Source organism: Mauremys mutica, chromosome 1 (assembly GCF_020497125.1).
Source record: "Mauremys mutica isolate MM-2020 ecotype Southern chromosome 1, ASM2049712v1, whole genome shotgun sequence".
NCBI lineage: Eukaryota > Metazoa > Chordata > Testudines > Geoemydidae > Mauremys > Mauremys mutica.
Genome location: NC_059072.1, coordinates 208,833,037 through 208,848,503, shown reverse-complemented (window position 1 = coordinate 208,848,503; position 15,467 = coordinate 208,833,037). Strand labels below are relative to the sequence as shown.

General features: G+C 40.7%; 1 long non-coding RNA gene across 1 annotated transcript; it reads right to left on the bottom strand.

The window, feature by feature from the left end:
- Positions 1 to 235: 235 nt before the first annotated feature.
- On the bottom strand, positions 236 to 13,690 carry LOC123365424. Its single transcript, XR_006577575.1, has 3 exons — positions 13,537 to 13,690; positions 13,249 to 13,424; positions 236 to 1,801 (listed from the first exon to the last, which is right to left on the bottom strand). It is a non-coding gene; the product is annotated as an uncharacterized LOC123365424 (long non-coding RNA).
- Between the last annotated feature and the right edge of the window lie 1,777 nt (positions 13,691 to 15,467).

Genomic DNA, 15,467 nt, shown 5'->3' with positions numbered 1-15,467 from the left:
CTTTTAATATTATTTAAAACATATGTTGAACATATAAATATTCCACAAATGCTTTTAAAACAAAGTTTTTTGCTTGGATATGCAGCTGATGAAAAGCATTGTTCTTCTTATTCAGTCCCACCCCAAATTGGTGTTTTTGAAAGAGATAATGCTATGTAGTTGATACCTATCTTGAAAGGTACAATCTAGATCAGGTATTAAGAATTATTTCTATATAAAATCTGCAGGGTGTGACAAAGGGTGAGGGCCACAAGTGAATATTCCCATCAAATGCATCCCCACTTCTGTTACTGGAGGGATAGAAGTTCAAAGTTCACATTCACAGTTGATGTGGGTTTCCTTTGAGATGCCTGGAAAATGACTACGTTGACCACATCCACATTCTAAATTTTTTCTTGAGAACTCTTAATGAAGCTTCAGCCAAAAGAACAGGAACTGACTCATTTTGCTGTGCCCCATTCACTGCATAATCAGTCTGGAGAGTACAGCCCAGGATATGGGGCAGGAATATAAGGCAGCCAAAATGCATTTATACTGATCAACTGTCCAATCAAGTACACAAAAAGATACTCTATGCACAGGCAGGTTACAACGTTGCTATATTGATGCAGAATGTATGTGCCCATGTGAACATACAACTCCCTCCCCACAGTGAGCATCTCTTATACAATACATGGAGGGTGGAGGAGAGTATAATCACCTCTTTCTTTTATTATTGTATTTGCACATCAGAGCAGCAACTGAATACATGGACTGAGGATACCACAAACCCGGTGATAAGGAGAAATTAGCCTTTTTGCCTACGTAGCTATGCCTAACATGAAAAAAAAAAAAGTATACACAGTGAAGTTCACTTAACTGGCATGCTGTGAATGAAATCTACCATTTCAACAGTTGCTCAGATTATCAGACAGACTCCTAGGAATATATTATGCTGCAAGGTACACTTTCATTTCCTGGATTGTTTTAAAACTAAGTATTTAACAAATCACATCCCTGTTAAGATGACTCATTTAGCAGTTATAATGGAGCAAGGAAATACCATGCAGTGAACAAATCTCCATACAGTGGAGAACGTATACTACCACATATCAATTCACATCTTTTATAGACTTGCAGAAAACAGGCATCCCATTTAAAATTTACTTTCCACAAAATAGGTGTGCCATTAATCCATTGTTTAAGCCACTAAAGAGCACTGAATCATTTCCCTGGAAAGCATCACAATGGAGAGGGTGTGTTGCTCTTAATCATGGTGTCTGTTGCCTACTTTCTAGAAGAAACCATGTAAATTATAGGAATCTGTACTTGAATACTCTAAAAACATAAAAGGCATATTCCTGTTTTAAACACCAACAAAACTCCAGAGGATTGAACATATGCCATAGGAAGGATCCAAAAGCAAATAATACCAGGTTCAAGGAGAGAAACTAATTTTTTAAGAGAACTCATGCCACCCAAATATTCACCAGCCTCTCTTTGCTCTTGAGTCTAATCTGAATTAAGAATATGTACATCTTTAAAAATATCTCTGGCATAACAGAAATATAAAATCTTGATGATTTTGGTCCTCCGGCCTTTTTCAAAAGGAACTGTTAAGGTTTTTGACCAGATTTGTTTAAAATATTTATTCACTTTATGAACATTTATCTGGTTTTCCCACCTGACCTTCTCGCCTGATAGTCTGGTCCGCAATGGGTACTTTTTAGTTGATGTGTATGCTCATGCTGTAGAATCAGATGCTGATCTTGTACCAAAGGATTGCATATCCTTAATTTGGATGGATCTGTTGCACTCCAGACTGAAATGTTTAACAAGTGACAAAAGACCAAAAAGTAGTTGAAAGTACACAACTCAAAGTGGTCGCAATTAATGCAATAAATCATATTACAACTGTTAAGGTAGCTTTAACATAGTTCAACTTATTAAAAACCTTCATTTGTATTTACACTAAAAAGGAGCAAAATTGTTTGTTCATCCATTTATGGGTTTCTCATCTAAGATGTCTTTTTCCTTTGCACTTAAGTTTTTCAGTATAGTGCTCTGTAAAACACCCAGGCCATTCATTATATGCAAGCTCTTTTTCAAAAGGAATCTCTGACATAAGTAGCTCCCCAAATGACTTATTACTAACAAGACAGTGTCAAGAGAGAACAATGGTCATAAAGAGTTTTCTTTTGTGACAAGAGAAATACAAAGGGGCCATTTTGGCTCTCTTACCATCAAGGTAACTTCCAGAGTAGTTTTATTGGTATTAGTAATGTAACCAGGGTAAGGAGAAACCTCACCTTTCACATTTAAAAGCTGAACTGCTTTCTTCTCTCCTCACCCCCCCTCCAAAAAAAAAAGTTTGAAAGGTCCAGTAAAAGGCCCCCATGCCTTTGGGCTTGATGTTGACATCAGTACACACAATTTCCATTGACTAAAGTTGTGTAGAGATTAAAGGCGGAACTGGGCACAAAGGCTCACTTCTGCCCTGTTGTGCACAACAGTCATTTGTGAGAAAACAGTTCAATTTCAGCATACGAAGGCCAGACTTCCTCTTGCCCAGGTTACAGTAGTAACAGCAACAAAACCACTGCCTTGTACAAAACCTGCAGCATTCTGTGAGTTGCAGTTTCTAAACTGTAAAAAAGACTGGTAACAGTGTAGTTTAACTGGTCTGACAATAACTAACTACAGTAACTCCTTACTTAACCTTGTCCCAGTTAATATTGTTTCATTGTTACGTTGCTGATCTATTAGAGAACATGCTCGTTTAAAGTTGCGCAATGCTCCCTTATAACATTGTTTGGCAGCCGCCTGCTTTGTCCACTACTTGCAGGAGGAGCAGCCCATTGGAGCTAACTGGTCGGGGTTTGGAAGCAGGGTGGACCAGCAGCCCCCCTGAGTTTCCTGTGCGGCAGTCACCTAGCAGGCTATCAATTGCCAGGCAGTTCAGGTGTCCCTCCCCACACTGCCATGTGGTGTTCCTGCCCTCTGCCTTGGAGCTGCTCCCGGGAGCCTCCTGCTTGTTGTGCAGGGAGTGTGGGGGAAGAAAGGTGCTGATGTCAGGGTGTCCCCTTCCCCCCTGCTCCTGTACCCCAGCTCCACAGAGCAGGGGCAGGACATGACAGGGCTCAGGACAGAGGGAAATTGCTGGCAGCAGCTGCTGTCTCAGCTTGCTGATCTACTTAAAAAGGCAGTGTACTTAGAGTAGAGTCAGTGTACCTAAAGGGGCAATGCGCGTCTCTCTCTCTCTCTCTCACACACACACACACACAAGGTGTGTGTCGCTGTCTCTCTCTCACACACACACCCCCCACCACTTTGGAAAGTGGAGGGAGTGGTGCGCTCCAGTGGGATAGCATGGGTTCATCATCTCGTTCAGTTTCCACAGGGAATGTTTGCAGCCACTGCCATGCTGTGTCTCCTCCCTCCATTTGTGCTGCCTATCCAGCAAAAAACTTTGTTTCAAAAGCATTTGTGTTAAACCTTCAGGGCTCAGCGGAGTGCTAGTTCATCATTTAGCAGTAAGGCATTCACTGGGATATATCCCACCCTCTCACTCCACCACCTCAACCAAGCTTCACAATCATCATTGCTGTGCACAGTATTAAATTGTTTAAAAGTGTGTGTGTGTGTCTTTTGTCTGGAGAAAATATTTCCCTGGAATCTAACCTCCCCCTTTTTACATTTATACTTATGGGGAAATTGGATTTGCTTAACATCGTTTTACTTAAAGTAGCATTTTTCAGGAACATAATGATAAAGTTACATGAGGAGTTACTGTACATTTGCTGAGCAACTTTCAAAATGCTATCTAGCAGAATTCTCCCCATTTTGAAGATGGGGAAAATGAATCACAGAGGTTCTATTTTAAATATTTCTAAGTCAGAATCTAAGTTCTGATAACTAAATACAGTATCTAAATAATACAATCATCCAGCATAATCTACCTAAAATAAATTAGTGATCTTGATTTAGTCAGTAGAGGGTTTGATGTGAGAGGCCATTTCGTTCCCTTTTGAAAATCCTAACCTTAAATAGTGAAGCGAGGTAGACACCCAACTGCCCCTGAAGGTCAATGGGAATTCAGTACCCCATTCCCTTAAAAATCCCACCCTAGTGTCCAACAAGAGATTTACCCCCAATACTACAACAGGTCAGTGGCAGAATGGGAACAGAACCCAGATCACCTGACTTCCAGTTCCCTGTTCAAGCCATAAGACACGCTCGCCTGTTGAGACTTATCAACAATTAGCTTGATGCGCTAATGAGACTGCACCTCAGCTAGGCATTGGAAGTTCTACCAGACACCTACTAAGTAAAAGACTAAACCTACTGTTACCTATTCTTAAGCACCCAAAAAGTGTCTTAGGCACTTAACAGAAAACCTCTCTAGACAGAGATAGATTTATAATCAAAGGTAGAAGCCCCACAAGTGAGATTCAGTAACAATGTCTTGATAAGACAGTTCAACATCTCCACACTCCACAGCACCCCTTTCTTCTAGGAAGTGGAAGGTTGCTAGGATTTTTACCAGGGGACCCCAGCTCTCATATAAACTTCCTATTAGTAGTTGTGATTAATTTAAAGCTACATTTCCTATAGCTGTTTGAAGATCTAAGGAGAGTTGCCTTTTTAACTCCCAACAGCCTCTTGTGAGGAAGGTGGATCTCTGCTACACTATCCCCTTCCCTAGCCAAATTATTCTGGTGGACTTTCCCCTCATCAACAATTTCAGCTCAGCTTCAGCAGCATGTTATTATTGGTAGTTGAAGTGCCTATTAGTTAATATTGGTAAGCACTCGAAGTGCCAATAGTCTTCAGCAGAATATACTGTTTGGTTTTTCTCAGGTCCACAACATTTTACTGACCAGAACAGAAAATGGTAATGTTTCACTCAAGTAACTCTAGCATGGTTAACTTCAAATATAATTTTAAAATAAATATTGAAAATATAAGTACACCTCTACCTCGATATAACGCGACCCGATATAACAGGAATTCGGATATAACACGGTAAAGCAGAGCTCCCGGGGGGGGGGCTGCACACTCCGGTGGATCAAAGCAAGTTCAATATAATGCGGTTTCGCCTATAACATGGTAAAAATGTTTGGCTCCTGAGGACAGCACTATATTGAGGAAGAGGTGTATGAGTACATCGAGTTTCTAAAACAATGAATAATGGTCCTGGAAATCTTGCCTTTATTATCAATATTTATGCGGATTAAATCTACAGCCAATTATTTTATCATATGACTTGTAGCATTCAGATAAAACTGAAACAAGAGCAACGAGTTTCAAGAGCCGAACAACATTATTTGATGATGTATGTACAGTTCAGCCTATGAAAAGTCTACTGGTTTTATCGGTTCTTCAGCTAACTAAACTTAGTGAGTTTGGATTTGCAAGAGCTCGGTTCACTGTTCCCTTTAGCTTGTACATTTTGGACTCACCTGAAACTCTAAAGGAAGTGAAACATATTCCTACAAGGCCAAACTGTCTGCCTTCTATCCTAGTCCCTCAGTTCCTTATGTAGTTACTGAGGGGACTGAGTTGGCTAGGTTACGCCTGAGGAAATTCTGCACCCAAATAAATAAATTTCTACACACAATATTTTAAAATTCTGCAAAGTTCTGCATATTTTATTTATCAATAAATACATGTGGAGGCTGCAGCATGGCAGTGGGGAGCACAGGCCACTGGCTACAAGGAGGGAGGAGATCACCCTGCAGCCCCCACACTGGACATGGTGGTGAAGCTGTGCCAGGTCTGCCCCACCCCAGAAACACCCCAAGGCGCTGCACCTCTGCCCCAGACACACCAATATAGGAAGCGAGAGGGATGGATTCTTGCACTCATGCCCAGCCATGGCCCCCTGATCCAGGTGTGGGCCAGGCAGGCTCAGCCTGGCAGAATCCAAGTGTGGAGGGATCCAGATGTGGAGTGAGAGGGTTCTGTGTGGGGCAGTCTGGGTGTGGGTGGCTCAGTGTGGGTCCAGGTGTGTGTGTGTGGGGGGGGTGAGGACTCTAGGTGCACAGGGGCTTGTTGAAAGGTTCTCGGTGCAGGGGGAATGGGAATCTGCAGAGGGGTACAGGTGACAATGGTTGGGACTCAGCAAGTGGGGTGAGATCTGGGGCTCGGCAGGAGAAGTTTGGGTGTGGGGGGCTCAGTGGAGGGGTTCGGGAGGTGGGAGAATGGGTCTTGAAGGGGTGGAGCTGGTTGGGGCTCAGTGGAGTGGGGATCCAGATGCAAGGGGTTGGGGCTCGTCAGGGTAGGGGTTCAAGTGCAGTGGGTGGTTTGGGTGCAGGGGATGGGGTCTGGATACAGGGGAAGGGGCTCGGTGGGGGGAGGGCTCCAGGTGCAGGGGACTCAGTGGCGGGGGTACGGCTTGGCAGAGTGGGGTCTGGATATGGGGAGGTCCAGAAGAACAGGGGTTAGGTGGATGGGAGAGCAGCTCCCCATACAGTGACCCCCGTCCCCCCCATGGCTGATGAGTGATGGGGACAGAGCTTCCTGCAGCTGGGGCGGTTTCGGGGGGTGGGCTGCTCTTTGCAGGGGAAGAGGAAGTTTGTCCTCTCCTGCCCCCAGCCCAACCAGGACTAACAGCTGAGCCCAGCGCAGGGTAAGAACTACCGGCCAGGGCATCCCCAGCCCTGACCACCCTCTCCCCCACTGGCTGGCCGGGCACCTGAAATGACGCACCCGTGCTCTTGGGGAGGGGCATGCGACAGGTCTTGCAGCTTCCCTGTCATCTTCTGCGGGGGGAAGAAAAGAAACCTCTGGGGGACATAAACTCTGTGTGTATGCAATGGCAGGGAATTCCCCCAACATAATGGGTCATGCCTCATCTTTGCTGTCCAGCTAGCAGGACTGCTTCTTCCCTTGTATTTTCAGAAGGCTGGGGGAGACATTTACCCTTTATGCAACAGCAAGACTGTCTTGCTGCTGCCATTTATCAAGGCTGTTTATCCCATTCTGGAGCATATACGTCTAAATAAAATAATAATGATATATGGAGATATACCTATCTCATAGAACTGGAAGGGACTCTGAAAGGTCATCAAGTCCAACCCCTTCCTTCACTAGCAGGACCAAGTACTGATTGTTGCCCCAGATTCCTAAGTGGCCCCCCTCAAGGATTGAACTCATAACCCTGGGTTTAGCAGGCCAATGTTCAAACCACTGAGCTATCCCTTCCTCCTGTCCTAGATGCACAATGTTGAGGAATTTCAGTGTCAGAATATCATGCTGCATCTGTCAGGAAGAAACACTCCTTACCCCAAATACTATTTCCAGTATTGTGAAAATATTGATTATTCTTGGAAGACTATCAGTGGTGTGGTGTTTAAACATCCTTAGCTCTATTATAATTTGCTTTTACCTTAACTTAAACTTTTTTGCCAATCTGAGTTGGAAAAACACAAAACTATTTTCAAGGGGGAAACAAGACACATTTTTGTTGACAGAAACCATTTCATATTCAGTGCCAAATCAAGTGCTTGCTAGATAGGGTCAGCAAAAGAAGACTACTAAAATACAAATATTTGATTATTCATAAATTACCCAGACTGTGAAGTTTACCTTAAGTGTGAACAGTTGGCAGCAAAATTTAGACCAGATGCTGCTTTTAAAATAAGCATTAATTTATACAATGTTTCACCATGACAAAGGTAATTGGAAATGTTTGTGCAGCATTATGCACCTATTTTTAGTAGATATTTCTGATGGAGAAGGAAAATGAATTATATGATACTTATGAAACAGGTAAGTCTTATGGCAAATAGCTACAGACTTTTCAACAAAGCACACTTCAATGTGCAAAGAGAGACCTAAAAACATGCAAAAAGCCATTGCAATGTGTATTAGATAGAGTATAGGATTTATAAAGATGTAATTTAAATATAAAGTTACCATAAAGAAGGCCAATGTGATTTTTACATAATATGAAGTAGATCTGAAATCAATAGTTTGATAGTGAATAGCTAACATTTCAGAAATACAAGTGAATAGGTACATCACTTACTAGCTGATACAGGAACACAGATAGTAGTTTTCTTACTGCTAGTAATGGAACCCACCATTCACACATTCAGAAACCAAACTGCTTTCTTTCTCCAAAATAGTTTGGGAATGCCAGTCAAAAAAACAATCCTTTGGGCCCAGTCCCATCACTGATCCACACAGAAATCCCATTGACTAAAGCTGTGTCTGGATCAGTTTCAAGACAGGGCCCAAAGGCTCAGTTTCACTCTGTGCACGCGTGGCATTTGTGGAAAAGTACAGTTTCTTAATGGGAGTAGCAGTCTCCTGCCAAGATAACATTAATAGCAACCAAACTTCATTATCATGCTAGACCTGCTTAATTTCTCAATTGTCAATGACCAGCGTCATTTAAATGGAAATTATAAACACTGAAACAATGATATCTGTTATAGCAATAAATAGCTTCATGTATATCTAGCATGTTTCAATCAGAAATGTCCAAAGGACTTTACAAAAGTAGGTAAATATTGTCATTTTATGGAGAAAAACGAAATTCCAAATTCACAAATATCTGAATCATATTGGATCAGCCTAATACTCCAATATCCTGTGTCATAGTGGATAGTACTGGTTGCTTCATTAAATGGTATTAATACCCCATAACAGACAATTACACTTACTGGAGAAGTTTTCTCCTAATCCCAGGCACTTCGGGGTTGTATTATGTCTTTTGTATTGTGACAATGAAATAAGCATTCCTCAGTAATCCTTTTACCATTCATTATTCTATATATTTCTATCACTTAATTTGCCTTTCTTCTAAACCAGGGGTCAGCAACGCGGCTCGCCAGGGTAAGCACCCTGGCGGGCCAGGCCAGTTTATTTACCTGCCGCGTTGGCAGGTTCGGCGGACCGCGGCTCCCATAATAATAATAATAGGAGATATACCAATCTCCTAAATCTGGAAGGGACCTTGAAACGTGATTGAGTCCAGCCCCCTACCTTCACTAGCAGGACCAAGTACTGATTTTTGCCCCAGATCCCTAAATGGCCCCCTCAAGGATTGAACTCACAACCCTGGGTTTAGCAGGCCAATGCTCAAACCACTAAGCTATCCCTCCCCCACTGGCTGCAGTTTGCCATCCTAGGCCAATGGGGGTGGCGAGAAGCAGCGTGAGCAAGGGATGTGCTGGCCTTGGCTTCCCGCCACCCCCCATTGGCCTGGGACGGTGAACCGTGGCCAGTGGGAGCTGTGATCAGCTGAACCTGCCGACGCGGCAGGTAAACAAACTGGCCTGGCCCGCCAGGGTGCTTAGCCTGGCGAGCTGCATGCCAGAAGTTGCCGACCTCTGTTCTAAACTATACAGTACTAATATTTTTACTTTTCAGCCTTTCACTGTCCTTCTGTGGGCTTTATCTGTTTCTTGCCCCTCCCTGCTTGTAGTTAATTTAGAACCCAACTATGTGAACAAATAGTTTAATGGTTTCTTCCAAAGTGCATTACCTGACCCTGTTTATACTGAATTTCTTCTGATATGTTGCCCAGGCACCTAATTTTGGTTAGGTCCTTCAGAAGTTCCTTACTAGCCTTAATTTATATAACTAATGGTGTGCTCTTCAAATTTTTGTCACCTCATTGTTCATCTTTTTTTTTTCAGGCTCAATCTAATTATTGACCATCATTTCCTAAGCTACTGCAGATACTTGTGGCACCATACTAAACTTCTACAATTCATTTATTCCTGAACTTTGAGAGAGAGAGAGAGAGAGAGAGAGAGAGAGAGAGAACGAACAATCAGTCTCCATCCATAAAAGATCTTTATCTCTTACCTACCTGTGACTACTCAATTTTTTGTAAAAACCTCTTCTGAGGGACTTTTTTTCATACATGCTTCTATCTGTAACAATGAATCAAGTAGCTGGAAATCTATGCCATTGGCCAATTTTTGTCAGCATTGGGCACTGTGTGTGTGACAGCTGGCAACATAAGACCTGATATGTTTTAGCATTATAAACAGAAGTGTCCATATTTACAATTAGAACATCAGCAATTTCATGAAGATTCAGAAGTGTTTAACACAAATTTTCCCCAATACATTGATTTGTTGTTTTTAACTCAAATTATTAAAACCTAAGTATGCAATGCTGAGATGCGTTATGTTTTATTGACAGACAACTAATTTTTATATTCTAAGTTTGAAACGGGTTTCTCTTCCTCTCTCATATCCCCAAGCAAAGAAGTGACACTAAGTCAGCTTTTGAGCTCTTGCTGTGATAAGTAACTTTTCAGAACAAATCAAACCAAACACAATGGAATAATCACCCCCAAGGGAGAACCTCTTCAGTTATTTTATAGTGGGTTTCTGACAGCTAAAGGTGCATAACTATAGTCTACAGTATTCAGCTTACAGCTGGGTGAACAAAATATTTCTGTATTGAAATGATGTTTATACAGAATTATTTTCACTGAAGAATATATGATTTTCAAACCTAAAGCAGAGGGAAAACTGTAAAAAGGCGACATTGCTACTGAGGACAAGAGCACAGACGAACAAGTCTAGGGTTAAGCTTTTTCTCTCTTTTTGAAAAAAAATATAATAGAGATCTTTAAGACTAGAAAGGATGGAACCTCCCTATACAGTTTCCTTGAGTTAGGACTATCTACAAGTGCACAGGAACCTGTAATGTCATTTCTGGGAAAATGACTAATGTTCTCCAAAGTGCTGTACCATATTGCTACCAAGAACATTCCTCCACAACCATATGTTAAGGAAAATCTACTGAGATGTTGAAATGACTTACATAGTCTAACCAGTTCAAGTTGTTCCCACTGGAAATTACACACACACACACACACACACACACACACACAAAACAGACCTGTGGAAACTTCCAGCTCTTAAAATGACTCCCCCCACCCCCGCCTTACAAACTGAACACGCAAGGAAAGCAATTTTTGTCCTAGTGAAAAAGGGGCCAAATTCTGAGTTCACTCACATGCTTTATGACACTAAACAAAATAATGAAGTTACATGGGGTGGAAGCAGCCCAGAATTTATTTTGACCTGGCACTTCCAGACAAGACTATTCAGAAGAGCTGTGCACCATGGCATGCATCCTAGGCAAGCACTGCCTTCCCTCCCGCAAATCTAATGACACACTACTTTTGGAGGTCTATAGTTTTTAGTGATATTGCCAAACCAAGTACTTTAGATGCATACTGTTGCCATGGAAACAATATTTTGATTCTTTGGATGCCCCGAATAATCTTTATGCTTGTGATGGAAATGGCCTCTCTTTATTCTCTATACACTCCTTCCCATAGAAAAAATTACTTTTAGTAGTTTATATAATTTGCATGTGTCAACTAGAATCTTAAAACTAAAAAACAAATAATTGTATGTATGTAGATACTTCTATCCACTCCCCACAGTACCTAAGCACCTGTGGGAGAATTTAACCTACAAATGTAGTTATTGACATATTTAGCAAAGTTTATTTTCAAGATGGAAGTGCTCTTTTTAGTTTTGCACAATACAACCACCCAGAGGATTTTCTTTTTATAGCATCTGTAAATATTTTCATTAGTTTAGTTACCTTAACGAAAATTAGACAGTAAACATACACTACCAGAAGTAGGGTAAAATGTGGTTGTGTGAGAGATCTCACACTTCAAAATGTAAGCTTTTTATGAATAAACTGGAAAGAGTTAACAGTATGTCACAAAACAAAAGAAAAGTAATAGACATGATCTAAAGAGGGACATGTTTATTTAGTTCCTGATATTTCCCTTTTGTTTGAATCAGTCAGCCAGTCTTCACTCACACAAGTATTTCAGAACAGGTGATGAAACCAAAAGGGATGGGGGTAGGTCATTAGGTTAAAGACAGACAAATCCATTAAAATAGTATTTTTTAGGCTTCAAATATTTTAGTATGAGTTATTTGGGGGGGGAAGTACTAGTGGCAGAATTTTAACTTCCTGCATTTGTTGGATTATTATGAAATATTAATTAGCAGATTAATAAGTGAAATGTTCCTAACTATAGATGTTTCATGATTTTCAAAGAGAATATAGAACCTCTAAACACAGATTGCTTAAGGCTAACGAGGAGCATTTTCCCAGGTGTTGCCTGGCCACACCTTAACTAAGAAAAAGAATCTGATTGCAAAGGTTGGGTCACATTCTTCCTTATTCGCTAGGAAACACTGCCCTTAAAAGACATTCTTATCTTAAAGTCTATTCTTTTTATTGCTCCTCTTATTAGACATTTCCTGCTCATTTTTGCAATAAATTTAGCTACTCAGCAACCTTGAGTTCTATTTTTATGAAAAGTATTGTTCAAAGAGCTTCCGAACATTGTATTAGGAAATAAAGAAAAGCGTTTGAACAATTTAGACAATAAAATAGCCATCCTTCTCCCATCTAACGCCCTCTGCCCCCCCTTTTTAAGGCAGTATTAAGAAGGCATTGATAGCCACTAAAAAAAGTGAAATCAGTCTCAAAATCCCACTGTAGCTTTTTATTTTTGTCCTCATTTGAGGACATTCTGAAAACACTTAAAAGTACAAGTAACTTTTTTTTTTCAAATACAGGTTGTGATTATTACAAGACTAGGTGGATTCATAGGATTCCATTTGTTCAGGCTAAATTTTAGTTCTCTCTTAGGAAATAAAAGGAGTATGTACTAATTAATCAAGTGACAGGTATGGAATATCATATCTTCTTATTTATTAAATTAGACAGTCAGACCATATTTTGTGTTATGATCATACCAAATTAATCAAGTAGTAACTAATGAAATAGAGTTTTAAATATCTCATTTTATATACATACCAATTCCTGGTAAAAATATACAACCAGTAGTTGAGGTAAGTAGCCTCCTCATTTTACCTGAGTCATCAAGCTCTACATTTACTAAACATTACGTTGATGAAAAGTTTTTATTTGCACCCTTTATTAAGAATCAAAGATTTCATTGTTAAAAGTAACTATCAAAAAGGAACATTACAACCATATGCATTAAATTCACTTTATCCATAGATCCTAGAACAGTTTAGTAAACTTCTCCCTTTAGAAAAAATAAAAGAGAGCTAAACATTCCCTTCAAGCCCCAAAAAGCCATTTTCAAATTTATATTTAACTTTAGACTGAGTAACCAGGTTTGTGTTTTTTCCAAGTTATCTTAGTTACACTCCTAGGAATCTGCAAGCAATTTTATAATTATAACATGGACCAGATGATATCCATTAGTAGGCAATGTCATTTCGCACTTACCCATTCTGAATAAAGCAGTATATTTCCTGGTGACAGACTGCTGCAGCTTCCATTAACTAAAATTCTTCATCACAGCTAGACAAATCAGATTATAAAATGCCTTTGTTGTAAACTGTATGAATGATCTGTTTTCTTTCAGTCACTCTCCAAAGTAAGGAGCTAGCAGCATTTCATTCCTGTGACAAAACAGAGAAGAAATAAAAAGGATAATAAGTCCATACACGTTCCTGGCAAAGATTTTAAACAGCATTCTTCTTATACAGTAAACATTCTCAATGTGACAGTTACCAGTTCATAGGTGACGCTCATTAATCCAAGTTGGCTTCAGCAGGCTTTATTGTCTGTCAACAGCTTGGCCAAACCCACAGCACTGATAACTTTGTTATCACATGTTGCTGAATCACTCTAATCTCAGAGTTACAATCTACGTGTAATTCAGCAGTGGAAGAGAGGAAAGCTTCAGTTAGCTCTAATGCAGGGAGTTCTTATAGAGAACCGCCAATTAGCTGCTGACCAATCACAGGCTTTGTCATATGACAGGGCAGTCCCAATTGCACCGCAGAGAACTTTATGAATCGACGGGGTTAAATAAAGGACACTCATTGAGTAAAAAAAAAAAAAAAAAGCAGCAAGCTCAAATCGAAAACGCCCAGGCTGAACACTGCAAGTGCTTTACAGCAGGAAACCCCCTCGCCTCACAGGGACACACAGAACTAGACTAGTCTGTCACATATTCAATTAAATCCTCATACTGAGATTTGGTTTACATATCCACTATTTCAACTCATTCTCTGCCCCCACCAATGTCTATTTTCTAAAATAAAATTAAAACAAGCTTTTCCAGTTAATTGTGAGACAACTTGTAATTAAATATCATTTCTAAAATAAAATTTCTCTTAACCCCCCACCCCACAATTCTGAAGTTGAGATTTTCAAAGCAAAGGAAAACATGTAATCCCTCCTCAATTTATGTATCAGTTCACTCACCTCAACTTGAAAAATACTGAGTAATTTAAATATGTAAAATAATCAGTGACAACCAACTCTACTTCTCCTGTCTTCGTTCAGTACAATTTCTATTATTCATACAACTTAAAGACTAGACACTACCAATTAATTCTTCATTTATTGTGATTTTAAGGATTTGTTCCACAAAAAAGGAATAGTTTGTAAGAAATCTACAAGTCTAATTGGCAACCCAAAAGATATTGGTGATCACAGCTATCTATAACTCTTTAAAAAATGCACAGGACATGGGGACAACACATGTTTGAAAAGAATCAGTCTTTGTCTTTTAACACTCAGAATTGTACCCCATTTTATTTTCATTTTTGCCCCCTGCACATGGGTATGAACATTACATGGCTGCAGTAACTGCTGTTAGTCTGGGACAAATGCAAGGCTTCTTGCCACTGTTGATTTTTGCCAATCCCAATTTATGGGTAGGAAATGTATGCCAGGACAAACCATTTAAGATGACTCAAACTGCCTCATCCCCCCTCCCCCGCCCCCTGTTCCACAGAACAAGAAGCCTCTTTAGCAGTGAGGAGTAGGATCCTTTGTAGACATGATTCAGAGCCTTAGACTTACAGTAGTTCTCCGGCATACTCTGGATAGCTAAAAGAGCTGTTCCTCCTGGTGAAAAAGAGGGCCTTTTTCTATAGCAGAAAACATCAGTATGTCAACAACATCTGTCAGGAACCACTGCCCAGACCAGAACAACATACTTTTTTGAAGAACATTTGCCTCAGTGTAAACCTATAATTACAAGGAACTTCTAAGAATCCAGGGGTTATCATAATTATTTTTTTCAATCTACTAAATCCCTTAGAAAGTTAACCCAAGTTTTTCTGAATGTAACACTCTTCACCAGGGGTAGCCAATCTGAGCCTGAGAAGGAGCCAGAATTTACCAATGAACATTGCCAAAGAGCCACAGTCATACATCAGCAGCCCCCCATCTGCTACCCCACTCCAGCCCCTCCTGCTCAGCAGCAGCCCCACCAATCAGTGCCTCCCCCTCCCTCCCCATGCCTCCTGCCCGCTGCAACCAGATGTTTTGCAGTGCGCAGGAGGCTCTGGTGGGGAGGGGGCAGAGGGGAGGACATGGCAGGGTCTGGGGAAGGGGCCTTGGGGGAAAGGGTGGAATCATGGCACGACCTCGGGCAGAGCAAGGGGTTGAGCAGAGAGCAACCCCACAGCACATTGGAAAGTTAGCAT